Genomic DNA, 14,421 nt, shown 5'->3' on the forward strand with positions numbered 1-14,421 from the left:
TTCTTTAATAAACAATAAAACATAACTGAGAACACTAAAAACATGCATATATGTGTGTATTCCTTCAATGTGTAATATAATGTCTTGCACATTTAGGGAGCTTGTTGGTTCCTATTTGCAGGGAAACCCACCAAGAAAATCTCATGATAATGAACCTCAAATAGATTTTCAGTAGTAGCTTAGTCAAAATGATATAAATGAAAAAATACAACATTTCTATTCTATAGTACAATCAAAGACTAAAAGCCTAACAGAATACTTCCAGGCTAAGATTAAATCTAATTTTTAGGCATTTCTTGCTTAAGAAAATATACATTCTTATCCCAGATTTCTATTTGATTTAGGATTAGAAAATCCTTGTAACTTCCATTTATTTTCCTTTGAAGGATATTATGCCCAAACCTAATTTGTGGTTATTTTATCAAAGGAATTTTATGGAAATGTGCACATATATTGAGCTACTATTATTTTTCTCTAGGTTCCAACTTCTTCCCTCCCCCCACAAACTTGAAAGTTTGCTATATATACTTTTGCCTTCACTATGTATTTGTGGCTGATTGTAAACCTACCAGCCTTCAAATCAACATATATCTATGTAGCATCTGAAGAAATAGTCTCAGACACACTTTGTCTATTCTTTCTAGGATAAATGTATGTGAAGATAGAAAGTGATCAGAAGACTACTGAAGCAATTTAATCTTTTCAATTCCCTAGTTTATCTGTATCAGTTTTTTTTATAGTTTTGAAGGGGATATACATGAAAACCTCCAAGGTTATGAAAACCTCCAAGTTAAAGTTGGTATATTGGGAGTATGGCTGGGATAAGAAACAGTTTCCTTGAAATATTACTTACTGACTCCAACCTTAGATAATAATATTGACTGATATTTTTCCTCTTTTTTAATTTTCTATTATCTTTGTAACAAATTTGACAGATGTGAGCATTCACACATTCACAGACTAGTAAAAGAAGACTTATTTGACACCCCAAATTTCTATTATATGCAACTTTGTAAAGCATATTTCATAATTAATATGGAAATATATTTTGTATGACTGCATATGTATAATCTATATCAAATTGTTTGCCTTTTCAATAAGACATGAGGGAAGAGAGGAAGGAAATTTGGAATTTGAAATTTAAAAAAAAACAAAGTTTGAAAGTTTTAGCATGTAATAGGAAAGAATAAAATATTTTTAAAATCAAAAAGTATATGTTAGATTTAATGCAATATTTCTAGAACAATTCTATTTCTTTCTGTGCTCCCTTTTGTTCTCCTCTGCTATAGTTTTTGTTCTATTATCATTATTGCCTTATTCCCCTATAAATCCCCCCCTAAAAATAAAAACCTTCCCTTATTACAAATCAGTATAGTTAAGCAAAACAAATTCACATATTGACCATGTCTAAAAATATCTGTCTCATTTTACACTTTTAATATATCATATCTTTAACAAGAAGTGAAGAACATAAATAATTATCACTCACAGCATAGTGGTTGATCATTGTATTGATCAGCATATTTTAAGACTTGTATAGTTGTTTTCCTTTACAATATTGTCATATAAATATTCTCCTGATTCTACTCTCATCAGTCTGTTGTATGCCCTTTTGACTCTGGCTTTCCACATGAATAAGAGTGAAAAGTGACTTCCAGAAATATCTATATAAGCACCAATCCATGCATAAGAGATTTTATGAAGAAAAAAATCCTTACCATGATTACTTTTTTCCAGTCTTACACCCTACCTGCCTTTTGGGACAAGTGGGCTTGCCCAAAAAATTAATGCCACTCAATCAATAATGTCATTTCTATTATCTAGGAACAATACCAAGCAAGCAACACCAAGCATCAGATATTAAGATAGATCCATCAATGACCCTGAGGTATAACCAATTCAGAACTATGCTCCTTTCAATTCTATATCACAAGGAATCATAAGTTACTAGAGGATGGATTTGAGCTGGCTAGCCCAAAAGACATGGTGTGGATGATTGAAATGAGGTGATAATAAGTCAAGAAAATGTTAGAAAGACACAGTAATTACATTGTTAATTAGATTGATATTGACAATGAATTAATAGAAACAACTTAAAGTACAATCCTTGTCATCATCATAAATTCTATGAAGTCCATGAAGGGAGCATCCAGAAAATGCTCAAATATTATCTAAAATGGCAAATGATTTATTGCACATTTTATTAATGACAGTAGATCATATAGTCTTTCAGTCATATGTAGAGAATAAACCATTGATCAAATCAAATGCAAAGCACAATCAATGGGGAAAATAGTTAATATCATTCTTAATGTGCAAAACATGCATGATTTCATTATTTCAAAGTATTTGGGACCTAGACACTGTAGTTAAGCAAGAAAATATATTAACTTAAGAAAAGGCATGTAGTAGATCAAGAGCTGTTTATTTTTTTCTACTTCATGAATACTTTTACAATCTAATGTAGTCCCCTGACCCCTTCCCAGAATTGGCTTTGAAATATAAAAATAAAATACCCAGCACTATAAAAAGACCAAATATATATACACACATATATATATATATATAAATCTTTTAAAATTATTTTGAAAGCTATATTCAATTATATTGGAATATAGTTTTCAAAATAATTTTTAAAGTTTTTTTTTTTAAACAAGACCAGAAACTTGAGAAGTCCTATTAACAATGCTAAAAACACAGAACCCAATGGCTCTAGTTCTGCATGGCTTTAAGTACTGGGATATGGATGATTAAAGATCACTGAGTGAAATTAACTACTTTGAAAATATGATAAATTCCAAGGATCAACAAAATACTTCCAATTTAATTCAGATCAATCAATTCAACAAGCATTTATCAAATGAATATTATATGCCTGGCATTATTTGATATGCTGAGCTAACAAATGAGAAAAATGAAACAGCACCTGCCATCAAGGAGTTTACATACTAATGGGACTAAAGACATATACTCACATAAAGATAAGCAAAATAAAAACAAAGTAATTTCAGGAGTTGGAAAGAACTAATAATCAGAAGAATCAGAAATAGCTTTTAAAATAAGTGCCAATTCAGATGATCCTAGAAGAGAGCAAAGAATTACAAGAGTTAGGCTTAAGGATAGAGGGTATAACATATGTATGTCAGACCAGATGAATAAAGCATCTATTGAGGATTTGCTATATGGAAAATATTTTCTGGTTATTAGAAAAAGTGTAAAGTTTAAAATGGACATACTACCATGAATCTTGCAGTAAAGAGAAGATGAAAAAAAGATAACTGTGCAGTACAAAAATAATAAATAATTGCATTGGAGAGATGGAAAGAAAGTACTATGTAAAATCCACAAGAAAAGGCCACCAGCCTACCTAGGTACTAGGTCTTTTTCTACCTCCGAATACAGATGTTTTCTACTTGACTTATATTCTTCCTTCTTCCCTCTAGCACTCTAGGCTTATGAAGCATACATTTCACTAATTAAAGTTTCATGGAAGAGAAGACATTTGAAATATCTTTTAAATGATGGGTAAAAAATCTAATAGGCAAAGATGGGAGAGAGCATATTCTTGGCATAAGTACAATCATGTCAACAAAAGAATAGTGATGGGATAGTAAAGGTTATATCTGGTGGAGAGCAGTTAATTAGTTTGGCTCCAGCAGAGAGGAAATAATGTAAAGTAGTATAAAATAAGGTTGGAAATGTAAAGTGGCTGGAGATTATGGAAGGACATTAATGCCTAACAAAAGAATTTAAACTTTACTCAGTAGACAATAGGTAACCATTGAAGAATTTTGAGCTGAAGAGTGATAAAATGAGGCTTATAAATAAGAAATATTGATCTAGCAAGAGTTTGAAATATATTTGAAAGGAAAGGGAGAAACAGAAAGGCATTTTAGAAATCTATTGTAATAATCTAGCAATAAAATAATAATACTGAAAATAGATAAATAGATAAATTTAAATATTTGAGAAATATAGAAGTAGAATCAATTAGATTTCATAAATCATCAGATATAAAAAAATAAAGGAAAAGCAACAGTCAAAGATGATACAAAATACTGGAATATGGGTAAAGTATGAAGTGATGTTATAAACTTGGTTTTTAGATGTAAATGAGAACTTAATAAATATTTAAAGGAATTGATTATGATGATGAATAAATAAATCATTTGAATTATTTGATATTTTAGGTAGGTAAGTAATAGGTAAATATATGGGTCTGGAATTTGACACAGAAATTAGGGCCAGAAGTATGGATCTGGGAGCAATCTGTAGAAACCCAACAGTTAAAGAAAAAGAACTTAATGACATGGCCAACTAAGGCAGTATAGAGAAAAAAGAGAACAGAGAGAAAAAAGAGAGCAGAGGATAAGTTTTGAGAGACACCATTTTGAAGGATCAGGAAAAAATAAGGATCTAGAAAAGGAACCAGAAAAGATTTTAGAGAAATAGAAGTAAAGATATCTGTGAAGTCAAGGAAATATTCAGAAAAAAGTAGTGGCCAGCATTGAATGCTACAGGGTGGAAAAAGCATTTTGATTTGACCAGAAAGTTGTTGGTAATTTTTTGAGAAATTTTGAGAAATGATTTTAAGTGAGGAAAGGGAAGAAAGAAAAAAGATTGTAAGAAGTGAAAGATAGTGTGGATGGTAAGAAAGTGAAGACACTGAGTAAAGATAGCTTTTTCAAGAAGTTTGTAGTATTGAAACTTATTAAGGCATAAGAAAGGGGCAAAAGAAAAACTAAAAAGAGATAATATTTATAAAGTGATTTGCAAATATTAAAGCACTATATAAATACTAGTTTTTATTACTAAAAAGAATTTGAAAAATCTAAATCTCTTCATAGACAAGAAAACAAGGAGAGAAATGGAAAAAATAACAGAGGGATAGATTAAAAATCAATAGTATAGGAGAAACTATGGATTAGAAAAAAGTGATATTAGATTAGAATGAAGAAAAGAATGTGATTAAGGAAAACTTATCCATTCTTTCTTCCCTAATCATTGAGGAATAAATATTCTTACTAAAACTAACTGCTCTAAGACATGCCGAGAATTAAGAATAACTGAGAAAACTTCCTGCATATGGCTACATATTCATTTAGTTACCAAGTCTTAATGATTCTACTTCCATAATAATTCTAGCAACCTTTTCTTTTTTTCCCCAATGTCTTCATCACCTTTCACCTAAAGTATTGTAATTGTCTCCAGAAATTTAAAAAAAAAAAAAAGTTGTTTCCAATCTCTCCTCTTTTTAATGTATTTTTATTAGGTATGATAAGTTACTTTGTTGAGGAGGGTGACTAGCAGTGTGTGAGCACCCTATTGCCGATTTTAATTAAGCTTTCTATTCTTAATTTACTGCTAAGTCCTCTTTCATATCTTTGTTTCAATAGATATTTTCCTTTCTCATTCTTATTTATCCTTCATACACCAATCGAAATGTTTCCTCATGTCACCTGTCAGTGACTCCCTACTGCCTATAGAATAAAAGAAAATATTTAACCTGTTCTTTAAGCTATTACAGTTTGATTCCAATTAACTGTTAAGAGGAGAACCAGGACTAAATGAAAGAGTCTGATGCCAGATTGCTAAAGCATTTATTGTCTGGGAAGAAAAACTTGCAAAGAAGCAGAGAGGGAGTGAGTTCTTAGCTGCTTAAAGGGAATAGGGAAAAAGGTGGTGTAATATGGTTTATAGAGGCTTTCAGATGGGCATCAAGCCTGAATGGGAGACTACATCTATAGACACAATAAATCCAGGGAGCAGAATGTTTAGAATCCTGAGCAAGGTCTTGAGTCTGCTGCTGCTGCTGCTCAAGGTTATCTTTGAGCAGGTCAAGGCTCTATAGTTTCTGGCAGCTACAGGCATCTGTACAGGAAATTACCCTTGTAATACATCACATTTTATTAGAAGGCTGGCTATCAGCAGGTCATGAAGTTATCTAGGAGAGTTCTAGAGTCATCTATCTACCATCTGCTAAAGAAGTCATTTGCTAAAGAGCCTTTGATATGTCAGTGGAAGGAATACCCACATTAGTAAAATCATAAATCTTTTGAAACATTAAAGCAAATGTATTCAGCAATAAAGTACAATCATGCTTAGTCTGTTTGTTGATAACAAGTTTTACATCCATTAAGGTGATGATAATGGGATCTTAAGAAAATTGAACAGTTGAAAATTGGGGGACCTTTTTTTTTCCTAATGCAAAAACATTTCAATTTAAAAGTCAAACTCTCACAGGTATATATCATCTGATCATTTGTCATTTTCAATGCCTATATTCTCTGGCTGTGAATAATGTATTGTGTTTTTCTGAGCTCACAGTGCAAGGTAACCGTATGCAACAGTACATTCAGAGGACAGAATACTACTGAGCATCCTTTCATCACTTGTTTCCTACCCGTGCAAGAATTTCACACTAACTTACACTAACATCAGAATTCTGTTGCTAGTTGAAGTCCATGATCAAGATTTCAGCAGAGGAGATCCACTTACTACTTTTTTTTTACAAATCCCCAATGATATTAGCATGGGCATAATGGTCATATTATGGGCTTCATAGAGGCAGAGTTTTCTGATGTTTCTAGAGCAAGTAGAAGAATCAAATGCTTCTAGCATATTGTTCTGAAGAGTGTAAATAATGGGATTAAATGCCATTTGAAGACCATCCCTGTCTCTGCTCCCAAGGATATAGAAAATTGTGCCAATAGCAACCTGCTCAATCATCTGTGTGAATTATTTTTAGCATGAGGTAACAGAGAAGCCTGTGAACCAGCTCTGCAAATCCATCGCCTCGCAGAAAGTAGAAGTACCCATCTTTGCTCCTATCTATACTCTTTCTTTCTATATTTTTATTAAATCCTCTGAAATTCCAAGTTTCCTAGAAGTTTTCAGCCTCCTAACCCTGAGCATGTCTCTATTTTGGTTATTGAGGCATAAGATTTATAAGATAGGAAATAATCAAACAATGTAAATCTCATGTGAAATTGAATATAATTTTCACTGTGGAATTTGAGTAAGCTTAGTCCTTTAAATGGATGCTTTGGGGAAAATTAAAGAGCATGATATCAATCAGTCAGCATTATAAAATTCTTATATGAATTAATTCTTATTCTACCCTGAAACAACAAAGTCAAAGAATCTGGTACTTCAAATTGCCACAGTAAAATTCTTCATGGTTCCTGTAAACCCAAAGACTTACAGAATCATTCAGACTACACTTTTCATCAATACTATCAGTAGATTAAATTCATAAGTCTAAACTTCACAAAAGGATTCAACAGCTTAAAAACATATTTGTTTATGATGAATAGAAATACCACTTCTATCAATTAAATTTAGAGGATCTGATACATGGACCCCTAATAATCATATTTGTGGAACACTTCCAGAAATGGAACAAGATGACAAGGATGTTATACATCCATAAGAAAAGAGCAAACAATTACCAAATACAAAACATCCCACATTCTCTCCTCCCCTCTAACTTGTTCAAATATTCCCAATATTTTTTTTGCTTAATTTTATTTTTACCTAATGATAATACCTGACTTTTTATTGTTTTTATCCTTTCCTGGATTCTGTCTCATTCCATCTTGATGGAATTTCAAAATGATAATTTTGATAATGATAATATTCAAAATGATAATTCAAAATGATAAACCAACAGTGTGTTTATTCAAGGTTCCACAGTGTTCTAGTGAGCATATAACACAAACTATCTTGTATGTTGAGTTTACAATAAAGTCCCTGATAGTGGCTATTGAATAAATTAATTTTGACAAGCACTAGCCAATAAAAATATAATTAGATATATATCTTTATGACGAAAAAGCTAAAGGAATCACTTCTAATAATGTTGTAGAAATCTTCACAATAATGTCATCAAAACTCAAAAAATCCTTGCTTCCCAGCTGAAACCAACTCTAGCTCACAATGTGGAAGATAGCATGCATAGCTTGCATATGTAAGGATACTGAGTAATGATTTTAAAAAGGGTCTTCTTGAAAGATTAAGATATTCAAAATTCATCAAAAGGAAAACAAGAACTGTCATTACTGTCTGCATAACCTGGCTGCAGGTGATCTTGATTATACACAGCAAAAAAATCCCTAGAGCTATATCATATTCAGAAAGTCAATATCAGGATGTCCCAGGATACTGTAGTTAACACCATATTTGGAAATGAATGCAAGGAAGAAATCAGTTCTCCTTGTAACATATTAATATTTGGTTGAGATACCTTCAAAGATGTTTTATCACAAAACATATTGACATTTCAAATTTAAAAGAATATGTCATTCACCAATCAATAAATGGTAAAAGGATATGAATAGACAATTTTCAGATAACAAAATTAAAGCCATATATATTCAAATGAAAAAATGCTCTAAATCACTATTGATTAGAGAAATGCAAATTAAAACAACTCAAGTACCACTTAACACCTCTCAGATTGGCTAAGATGACAGGAAAAGATAATGATAAATGTTAGAGAGGAGAAAAATGTAGAAAAATTAGTGAACATCCATTGTTGATGAAGTTGTGAAATGATCCACCTATTCTGGACTGCCATTTGGAACTATGCCCAAATAGATATAAAACCATGCATACCCATTGATCCTGCAGTGCTACTACTAGTAGGGTCTGTAACCCAAGGAAATAATAAAGGAAGTAAAAAGACTCACATATCCAAAAATGTTTGTAGCAGCTCTTTTGTGAGAGCAAAAAATTAGAAAATGAGTAGATGTCTATCAATTGAGGAATGGCTGAATAAGTTATGGTATATGAAAGTAATGGAATATTATTGTTCTATAAAAAAATGAATAAGCTGATTTTAGAAATGCCCAGAAAGACTTACATAAACTAATACTGAGTGAAACAAGCAGAACCAAGAACACATCATACACAGTAACAGCAAGACTATGAAAGATTAATCCTTCTCTGTGGTTCAGTGATCCAAAGCAATCCTAATAAACTTTGGAATAAAATGCCATCTGCATCCAGAGAGAGAACTATAGAGATTGAATATAAATCAACACATGGTATGTTTACTTTTTTCTTTTTCTTCTTTTTTTTTCCTCTTGTGGTGCTTCCCTTTTGTTCTGATTTTTCTCTTCCAACATGATTCATAAATGTATTAATAAATACACATGTATAAACAAAAAATGAAATTTTAAAAAAACTATTGTTAGCATTGAATTCAGCATGAATTAAGAAATAAAGTCTTATGAAACATAAAAAATAATATGACCAATACTATCCATATCTAGGTAACATATACCATGTCCACAAAGGACATGAATGAAAGTCACATATCATAACTGCACATGATGTTAGTATGAAGAAAAGAGGAAAACAGCATGTATATGTATGATAGCCACTTTCTGTGTGACTTTCATTCATGCTCTTCTCTCATGAAAATCAATAATTAGCTAATGAATAAAAATTCCAAGAGTACAAATCTTCATTAGTGATCTATTAACTAGTGATGGTTCTTGTCCTTAAAAAAACATCACTTCAAATAGTGCTTTGTATAGTAATGGTCCTTAATAAGTATTTGCTGAGTTGGATTAGATGAAGGTAAAACATGATACATCAGCACTATTTTAAGAGGCATGATTTATTCATTTTATTAATAATGTTAGTCTGTTACTAAAAGGATTGTCATTTGGCTATCTCTCTCTTAGACCAAAAACCAAAAATTGTGTGGACTCGCAGTTTATATGCTCTTTGAAGAGCAAGTTGTTCCTGAGGGTGGCATTCATTAGCTGTGTGACACTGAAATGTTCACTCTATTTCATCATCTACAAAATATTTACTTAACCTATGTCTTAGGGTTGTTTTAACCAAAGTACTTTGTAAACCCTAAAAAGCTAAGAATACACCATTGTTTTATTATTATTATTGCCCAAAATGTCATTTCATATTCAACAGATGGAATCAGTCATGCAACATCTCTAGATATACTTTGACAGTTTCTATTCAGATATATTGGAGGAATTCCAAGAAAAGCAAATATATCTGCGACTATTCTTTACCTGGTTCTATTTTTTTTTATTATCGCTAGTAAATCATCAATAAATATTAATGTTTCCAATTTACAGTAAAGGGCAGAAAATATGGTTTGCAAAACCATAAAACCACTACATAAAGCTTGTTCCTTTTGATATGCATTAAATATAATGTTATAGCACTTACAGAGCTCTGCTTTATAGTGTCCCCTTCTGAACCTCCCTCCAGTCTCCTCTGCATATTTTTTTCTTCTTTTTTTATTAAAGATTTTTATTTTCAATGCATATATATAGATAATTTTCAACATTCACCTTTGTAAAACCTTGAGTTCCACATTTTTTCTCCCTTCCTTCTCCCCAATCCCCTACATAGCAAGTAATCCAATATATGTCATACATATTCAATTCATTTTTATATATTTCCACAGTAATGCTGTACAAGAAAAATCAAATCAAAAATGAAAAAAGTAAGAAATAAAACAAAATGCAAGCAAACTACAACAAAAAAGTGAAAATATGTTGTGATCCACACTCATTCCCCACACTCCTCTCTCTGGGTACAAATGGCTCTCTTAATTATAAGACCATTGGAACTGAGCTGAATCACTTTGTTGTTGAAAAGAGCCATGCCTGTCAGAATTGATCATTATATAATCTAGTTATTGCTGTGTATAATGTTCTCCTGGTTCTATTCACTTCATTTAGCATCGGTTCATGTAAGTCCTTCCAGGTCTCTCTAAAATCATCCTGCTGATCTTTTCTTATAGAACAATAATATTCCATAACATTTATATACCATAACGTATTCAGCCATTCCCCAACTGATGAGCATCCAGTTTCCAATTCCTTGTTACTACAAAGGGCTGCTACAAACATTTTTACAAATATGGACCCTTTTCCCTCCTTTAAGATTTCTTTGGGATACAGACCTAGTAGAGATACTGCTGGGTCAAAGGGTATGCACAGTTTGATAACCCTCTGGGCATAGTTCCAAATTGCTCCAACTAGAATGGCTGGATCAGTTCGCAATTCCACCAACAATATATTAGTGTGCCAGTTTTCCTACATCCCTTCTAACATTTCTCATTATTTTTTCTTGTCATCTTAATCAATATGAGAGATGTGTAGTAGTACCTCTGAATTGTCTTAATTCGCATTTCTCTGATCAATGGAGATTTAGAGCATTTTTTTTCATATGACTAGAAATGATTTTAATTTCTTCATCTGAAAATTATCTGTTCATGTCCTTTGACCATTTATCAAATGGAAACTGGCTTATATTCTTATAATTTTGAGTCTCTATATCTTTTCAAAGTTTTACTAACAAATTTTTCTTCCTTCTTTTCCTTTTTTGTTTTTGGACATACTATGACTCCATTGTGCTCCTAATATTCTCCTCACAAAACATACATATATATATGTATATATATATATATATAAATGTATTGTAATCCTCATATCTAGAAATGTATGTCTTATTCTATTCCTATGGTCCTTCACTTCTCCACTGAGAGTGTAAATCATGCTTTATTATCAGTATTCTGAAGTCATAATTAGTCATTGCAATGCTCAAGGGACTTAAGTGTTTCAAAATTATCTTCCTTTATAGTGTCATGGTCACAATAAAGGAGAATTTTTTTTTATTAAAAGGTTAAAAACTAGTTCAAAAGATATTTGTGCAATGATCCTTCATTCTACAACTACCATTTCACCCAAGCAGGTACTTGGAACAGATGTAGTGATGGAAGAAAATGCAGAGAGAGCTAAGTGACAGAGTAGATAAAGCACTAGATAAACCCTGGCCCTGGAGTCAGAAAGACCTGAGTTCAAATCCAACATCAAACAACTGACACTGTGTGACTTTGGCCAAGTCACTTAACCCAATTGCCTTAATTTTTTTTTTAAATGGAAAAAAAAAGAAGTAAGAGCAAAGAGGAAGAAATAGGAGAAGAGACACCAGGATCAGCAATGACAGTGCAGCTGTTTACTAAGGAAGTAGGAAAGAGGGGTCCTAAATTGACAATATTCTTTGAGGTACTAGTAACAGCACAACCTAACCGGAAGTCTTTTCCTAGATAAGAAATCATAGATTAGGAATACTACCTTCTATGGAACCTGTCTTCTCCAGACTCCACTCTGGCTTTAAGATTCTCTGATTTTTACTTATTTATTGAGTAACCTAACAAGGAATTGGTGAGTGATCATCATCATTTACTAATGCTTTAAGATTTGCAAAGAACTTTACAAATAATTACTCATTTGATCAACAACCTTTGGAAGCTAGATGCTATTATTTTCCCTATTTTGCAGATAAGGAAATTAAAGCAGGGAGTTTCAAGTAAGTAACTTGCTTGGGGTCACATAGCTTATAAATACTTGGCTAGATTTGAACCACTTCTTCTTGTCTCCAGATCCAATGATTTATCTACTAGCTGCCTAAAAATCCCCAAATTCTTTGGCAGAGCAATTCCAGCTCTGTAAACTTACTAGATAAACTACCAGATGTTCAAATAGGTATCATTTTTCTATATCAACTATATCAATCATGAAACAAGCAAAAGCCTTCAGATCCATTCTCTTTTCTATGACAATCTTTGTTCCCTTCACAGACTCTTTCTTTCCCTCTAATATCTCATCTTCCCTAGTTACTAATCTTACCACCGTGCAACACCTGAGACAAATGGGAAATATTGGGGTGAGAGTATTGAGTGATGAAGGAAGGGATAGAAAGAAGATGACAATGAGGAGAAGCTTCCTTCACTATTCTCCTGCTGTCCCCTCATTTTCTGTGGCATCAGTTTTAAGCCCCAAATCTCCAAGGAAAAATGAGGTAATTGGTCCTCACCAATTGTAACAAGAATTTCAGGTGCTTCAAAAATAACAGTCAACTTCTGATTGTATAAAATTGGCCTTGACATGCTGATAGCCTTTACTGGAGAGCTGAATGCTGCCTAAGGACCTTTATTGTGAATGAGAATGACAGTACTTCAGGAAGACCTGATGTAAATTCAATGACAGGTTATACAGACACATACAAAAGTACTCTTGCTGCTGTCACACATCATCACTTTAAAATAAAATATCAAATCTGTATTACATTAAAGAAAATACTGGGCAGAAATCTCTAGTATAGAATATTTGTGAAAATGCAGCATCAACAATTCCATTGTCTTCATTCCCAATCAAAATGTGACCTAGGAAAATAATCATAAAGCATTCATAACCAGCATTCCTGGTTTTCCTATTTGGAACTTTAAAAATGAGTAGGAATCTATTTATTTGTCAACATGGTGGTTGCAGAGGGCAGTATTATTGATTTAATCCTACAAGATACTAACTCAATGGAATTGATGAGATAATTGGTTCCCTAGTGATATAATGATTGGCTTATACTCAGTATGATGAATTGATTTAATTGTAATAGAATATTTTAAAAGTCAGAGTCAGACCAAAGTGGAAGCAGAGACTGAGATGTGCAGACTGCTGACTGGCTGACTGACTGAGACTGCTGATGCAGAGTGGTAGACTGAAGGAGACAATAAAGATTTTGGACTTTATTCCTGACTATTCTCATGATTATTCTGCTGAGACCAAGGCTGGTCTGAAGGCCCTCCAGAAAGCTAGTCAGAATATTACAGGTGGTCAATTAAGTTTAGCCATTTACTTTTTGGTTTCTTCTGGCTAAAACTAGCTCAACATTAAGCTTAGTTATGAAAATGCTGAAGAGAATAGATGATTTAGAAAGTTTTAGAAATTGTTTTTACGAATAAGTGAATAAGAATACCATAATTCTGAGTCTATCTGGATGTCCTCAAACTCTCATCCTATATCCTCTCTCCCTTTCTTGGCTAATCTCCTAGAAAGATTAGTTTTTTTTGGTTTTTTTTTTTCCCATCACCTACTCTTCTATAGCTACCAATATGTCTTCTAAACCCATCCCTTTACTGAAATTGCTCTTTAAAAGGTCACCAATGATCTTGCTCTGAAATTAAAAAAAAGGGTATAATATAATAATATAATAATAATATAGAATAATATAAATATTCTATTTACTTCCTGGGTGATTTTAAGAAAGATGTCTAATTTCTGTGGACCTATTTCTTATCTACAAAATCAAAGAGTGAAACTCCATGTCCCTAAAGGGACTTCAAGGTCCCTTCCCATTCTATGAGGTATGAGCTGATGATCCTCCTCCTTCTAAATACATTTTCCTCTCTGAGCTTCCTTCAAATTATTTTTTCCTGGTCACCCTTTTACCTATCTGACCTGTTTATTTCCTTTATTGATTTATGCTTCTGTTGCCCCATAAGTGTTAATATCTCCAAAGGTTCTATTCTAAGTCCCCTTCTCTTTTGTTTCTTTTCTCTAAATAATTTCATCAGATTCCATGTGTATAGTTCAATTA

This window comes from Sminthopsis crassicaudata, chromosome 3 (genome assembly GCF_048593235.1).
Source record: "Sminthopsis crassicaudata isolate SCR6 chromosome 3, ASM4859323v1, whole genome shotgun sequence".
Classification (NCBI taxonomy): Eukaryota; Metazoa; Chordata; class Mammalia; order Dasyuromorphia; family Dasyuridae; genus Sminthopsis; species Sminthopsis crassicaudata.